The sequence below is a fragment of the Thalassophryne amazonica genome, chromosome 8, assembly GCF_902500255.1.
Source record: "Thalassophryne amazonica chromosome 8, fThaAma1.1, whole genome shotgun sequence".
Taxonomy (NCBI): domain Eukaryota; kingdom Metazoa; phylum Chordata; class Actinopteri; order Batrachoidiformes; family Batrachoididae; genus Thalassophryne; species Thalassophryne amazonica.
The window spans coordinates 109,257,959-109,263,952 of record NC_047110.1 but is presented as its reverse complement, the minus strand read 5'-3'; the positions used below and the strand labels follow the sequence as shown (position 1 = coordinate 109,263,952).

The window sequence follows — 5,994 nt, the reverse complement described above, 5'->3', positions numbered from 1 at the left end:
AAGATAATGGGACCTGATTATTCAAAACCTTATAAGTAAGAAGAATTTTAAATTCTATTCTAGAATTAACAGGAAGCCAATGAAGAGGCCAATATGGTGAGACACGCTGTTCTCGCTTTTTAGTTTTGCTGCATTAGCTGCTAACGCTGACTCACAAAACACATTTGTGCAGAGTATTACAGTAGCAGCCCCATGGGGAAAGTTAGAATTTACTACTTTCACCAACGTACCAAACTGTTTGTTAATGTTACCTCTGGAACACTGGAAGCTCCTCCCACTTCAGAGCTCAGCTCCTGCAAAGATTCTTGGGAAATCTCTCTCTCTCTCTCTCTCTCTCTCTGTGTGTGTGTGTGTGTGTGTGTGTGTGTGGGTTGTGTGTTGTGTGTGGTGTGGTGTGTGTGTGTGTGTGTGTGGTGTGTGTGTTGTGTGTGTGTGTGTGTGGTGTGTGTGTGTGTTGTGTGTGTGTGTGTGTGTGTGTGTGTGTGTGTCAGGCTCTGGACTACTGTCACAGTATGGGAATCATGCACCGTGATGTCAAACCTCACAATGTGATGATTGACCACCAGATGAGAAAGGTAGGTGGAGCCTATTTTCATAATGTGTTTTTTTGTTGTTGTTTTTTTTTAAACACAACCAAAGTTTAGCTGCTGATTTGTCTTTCAGTGAGTCAGACTTTCTTTTGTTTTCTTTTTGGTGTTTAAGTGTTTGTGTTCCTGTTGGTAGAGTGTTAGTTTGTGTAGTTTTATGCACGCAGTTCTGAATCATTTTTGAAAACAGTGAGATTGTTTAAAATGACATCATCAACTTGGAACCAAAAGCATATTTTTGATCAGGTCCTGTGTCAAGAACATGGATAGAAGACAGCAGCTAAGCTGTTCATGAGCTGTGTGTGAGTTGGGTTGTCACTCTGAGGAACTCGCTTATTGTAAGAGCTGAGCTGCTTTCGGTGTGATTGAACTATACGTTCTCATGTTGGCGGATTTTAAATTCAAGTTGGTTTCAGACATGGCTTGTTTGCTACTCATCTGAACTTCCCTTTAAAATTATTTATTTGTTGATTATTTAGTGGTTGTTCATTTAATTCAATAAGCATACCTCTCCTGGGCACCTCCCTCGGGGGGAGTTCCAGGAGGAGATCCCGGGGAAGACCCAGGACTAGGTGGAGAGATTATATCTCCACATTGGCCTGGGAACGCCTCGGGATCCCCCAGTTAGAGGAGGTCAATATGGCACGAGAAAGGGAAGTTTGAGGTCCCCTGCTGGAGCTGTTGCCCCCGTGACCCGATCCCAGAGCAGTTGATGAGTGAGTGAGCATACCTCTGCACTTGACCAGCAGGGGGCAGCATGAGTGTGACTTAATAGTAAACTTGGCAGAACACAAACTGATAGAATGGGGAATGAAATTACCCCCCCCCCCTTAAAAACAAAACAAATAAGTGTTTGTTTTCACATTGACATTGAGAACCTCTCTTTCCATAGCTACGACTTATAGACTGGGGTTTGGCCGAGTTTTATCATCCTTCCCAGGAATACAACGTCAGAGTGGCGTCGCGATACTTCAAAGGTCCAGAACTCCTTGTGGACTATCAGGTAACTTGATGTAACCACGCTTTATGTACCCTTTATTTATTTTATTTATTTTTTTTTTTTTTTGTCTGGAATCACATCCACGAGAGATTCACTCAACTTACAGGAAATGACTTTGAACTAACAAGCTTGTCTTTTTTTTTTTTTTTTTTTTTTTTTTTTTAATTTAGTGGAATTGTTTCCAAGTAGCTTCTGGTTTGCAGCAAGGCTTCGATCTGCTGACGGGAAATGTTCCATGTTGATTTTAAGAGTGCAAAAAGGACTCAAAACAGCCTCTTTGGTGTGACTCACATCACCGCTGTCGATCTGGACTTTGTGTGTGTGTGTGTGTTGTCACTGCTTCTTCGCCTCTTTTCTTTCAGATGTATGATTACAGTCTGGACATGTGGAGCTTGGGCTGCATGTTGGCCAGTATGATCTTTCAAAAAGAGCCTTTCTTCCACGGACAAGACAACTACGACCAGGTCAGTCTGACACCGGCGAGGATTCACATCCTACAAACAGAGTGCTGATAAACAGCACGTGGCGTCTCTGAGTGAAACCTGGGGCTGTCTCATCTCTTTTTAGAGGATTCGTTGTTCTGTGAGAGCACACGTGCACACATCCTGCAGAGCCCTCCAACAACAATTACACCTTTGAGCCATTTGTATGAAACGTATGTATATTCAGCGTTTAGAGCTGTGTGTCACATGAGGAAACCTAAATGCAGCGATGCAGATGTCACCAGCACAGAAATGAACTTTCAACATATGGTACACTGCTTATTTCAGAAGGAGTCAAACATTTTACTGCAGCTTATTACAATTTATTTATCCAATTAAAAGTGATTTGATTGCACTTGTGTATGACTAAGATGTGCAGTACATATGTTTTAATTACTGTACCTGCATTAATGGTAAATGTCCACCAAGTGGAAATATTGCTCCAACTCAAGAACCTTGAGTACTGGCTGTGGGACATGACGACGAACTGTTTGAATGGCATTTTTCTTTTTTCTTTTTTTTTTTTTAAGTATTGCCACAATTATACTGCTTGTCTATCAGTCAGCAATTATTTATGCAGCCTTTACAATGACCAAAAGGTGATCAAAGTGCCTTAAATTAATAGGAATAAGAATATAACCTACAGGAAAATCAGAAAGTACACATAAAAAAACAAAAGTAAAATGTCAGAAAGCTACTAGGTATTAAAGGCATTTAAAATAAACATCTTGATTTTAGGTTTTAAAAAGTACTTTGTATATCAGGAGTAACTTATTCCATACGGTGCATCCAGAAAGTATTCACAGCGCTGCACTTTTTCCACATTTTTTATTTTTTATTTTTTGTTACAGCCATATTCCAAAATGGGGGGAAAAAAAATTTTGTCCTCAAAATTCTACATACAATACCCCATATTGACTGATATTTTTTATTACATTTTTGCAAATTTATTTGTTCTAATAAGTCAAAGATTGGAACCTGTCTTTAGGCATTTTGGTCCATTCCCCTCTTTACAGCCCTCTCAAGCTCCTCAGGTTGGATGGGGAGCATCTGTGCACAGACATTTTTAGATCTCTCCAGAGATGTTCAATCAGATTCAGGTCTGGGCTCTGGCTGGACCACTCAGTGACATTCACAGAGTTGTCCTGAAGCCATTCCTTTGATATCTGGCTGTGTGTTTAGGGTCATTGTCCTGCTGAAAGATGAACCGTCGCCCCAGTCTGAGGTCAAGAGCGCTCTGGAGTAGGTTTTCATCCAGGATGTCTCTGTACATGCTGCATTCATCTTTCCCTCAATCCTGACTAGTCTCCCAGTTCCTGCTGCTGAAAAACATCCCCACAGCATGATGCTGCCACCACCCATGCTTCACTGTAGGGATGTGCCTGGTTTCCTCCAAACATGATGCCAAGACTTCAATCTTTGTCTCATCAGACCAGAGAATTTTGTTTTCTCCTGGTCTGAGAGTCCTTCAGGTGCCTTTTGTCAAACTCCAGGTGGGCTGCCATGTGCCTTTACTAAGGAGTGGCTTCCATCTGGCCACTCAACCATACAGACCTGATTGGTGGATTGCTGCAGAGATTGTTGTCCTTCTGGAAGGTTCTCCTCTCTCTTTAAGTGGATTCTAGCAGCTGTCCAGAGACCATGTGTGAGTTTCAGATAGAAACTGAAGACTTGCAGCGTTGATGTGGGACAGTAATCCAGGAACTGATCCAGTGTTTGGTCTTTTATAAAATGAGAGATTAAGAACTTTGCTGTGGTTCAAACAGGACCACTGTCTCATTTATTCTTTATTGCTGTAGACTTTGTGTAGCTTTAACTCTGCTCCTTTGTGTTTTCTAGCTGGTGCGAATCGCCAAGGTCCTGGGCACAGACGAGCTTTTCGGTTACCTGCGGAAATACCACATTGAACTGGACCCGCGTTTTTACAGACCTGCTGGGACAGTACGTACCGCTTTTTAAAAATTTTCATTTATATAGCGCCAAATCACAACAGAGTTGCCTCAAGGCGCTTCACACACAAGTAAGTTCTAACCTACTCACCCCCAGAGCAACAGTGGTAAGGAAAAACTCTCTGAGGAAGAAAACTCAAGCAGACCAGAGTCAAAGGGGTGACCCTCTGCTTGGGCCATGATACAGATATAAATTACATAACAATTCACAAAAGAAACATCTTCTTCTTCTTTGTCTTTCGGCTGTTCCCGTTAGGGGTCACCACAGCAGATCAATCGTTTCCATCTCACCCTGTCCTCTGTATCTTCCTCTGTCACACCAACCACCTGCATGTCCTCTCTCTGCACATCCATGACCCTCCTCTTTGGTCTCTCTTCTCCTCCTGCCTGGTGGCTCCATCCTCAGCAATCCTTCTCCCTATATACCCTGGGTCCCTCCTCTGCACATGTCCAAACCATCTCAATCTCGCCTCTATGACTTTGTCTCCAAACCGTCCCTCACCTGAGCTGTCCCTCTGATATCTCATTCTAATCTTGTCCAGTCTTGCACTCCCAAAGAGAATCTCAACATCTTCAGCATGCTGGTGCACAAATGCTGTTGGTGCACAGGACAGGAGGGTCTCCAGCACAAATACCACACCCATCTCTGGATGGAGCTGCACCTTAAACAGAGAGAAAAAAAACATGAATCAGGCAACAGGAAGAACAAGAAATACAGTATAATTTGTCAGCATTAACAACAGAAAAACAGGATACTCAGGTGATCGCTGGCACTAGCCTTAAGCTTCACTAAAAGACCCAGAATTTAGGTAAAATTGATGGCTGCGGCACGCTCCGTTTACTACAACCCTGCAAAAAATTATGGGATCACCGGCCTCAGAGGATGTTCATTCAGTTGTTTAATTTTGTAGAAAAAAGCAGATCACAGATCATGACACAAAACTAAAGTCATTTCAAATGGCAACTTGCTGGCTTTAAGAAACACTATAAGAAATCAAGAAAAAAAGATTGTGGCAGTCAGTAACGGTTACTTTTTTAGACCAAGCAGAGGAAAAAATATGGAATCACTCAATTCTGAGGAAAAAATTATGGAATCACCCTGTAAATTTTCATCCCCCAAATTAACACCTGCATCAAATCAGATCTGCTCATTGACGACCCTATGCCATGACATGACCCTATGTGTCTTTTTGCAAGGACTGTTTTTGCTCTATGGCAAGATGCATTATCATCTTGACAAATTATTTCATCATCCCCAAACATCCTTTCAATTGATGGGATAAGAAAAGTGTCCAAAATATCAACGTAAACTTGTGCAATTTATTGATGATGTAATGACAGCCATCTCCCCAGTGCCTTTACCTGACATGCAGCCCCATATCATCAATAACTGTGGAAATTACATGTTCTCTTCAGGCAGTCATCTTTATAAATCTCATTGGAAAGGCACCAAACAAAGTTCCAGCATCTTCACCTTGCCCAATGCAGATTCGAGATCATCACTGAATATGACTTTCATCCAGTCATCCACAGTCCACAATTGCTTTTCCTTAGCCCATTGTAACCTTGTTTTTTCTGTTTAGGTGTTAATGATGCCTTTCGTTTAGCTTTTCTGTATGTAAATCACATTTCCTTTAGGCGGTTTCTTACAGTTCAGTCACAGACGTTGACTCCAGTTTCCTCCCATTCGTTACTCATTTGTTTTGTTTTGCATTTTTTCGATTTTTGAGACATATTGCTTTAAGTTTTCTGTCTTGACGCTTTGATGTCTTCCTTGGTCTACCAGTATGTTTGCCTTTAACAACCTTCCCATGTTGTTTGTATTTGGTCCACAGTTTAGACACAGCTGACTATGAACAACCAACATCTTTTGCAACATTGCGTGATGATTTACTCTCTTTTAAGAGTTTGATAATCCTGTCCTTTGTTTCAATTGACATCTCTCGTGTTGGAGCCATGATTCATGTCAGTCCACT

At 41.7% G+C, this 5,994-nt stretch overlaps 1 pseudogene; it reads left to right on the top strand.

Moving 5' to 3' along the window:
• The first annotated feature begins 461 nt into the window (after window positions 1-461).
• Window positions 462-5,994, top strand: part of LOC117514986 — a 52,986-nt pseudogene continuing 47,453 nt past the window's right edge.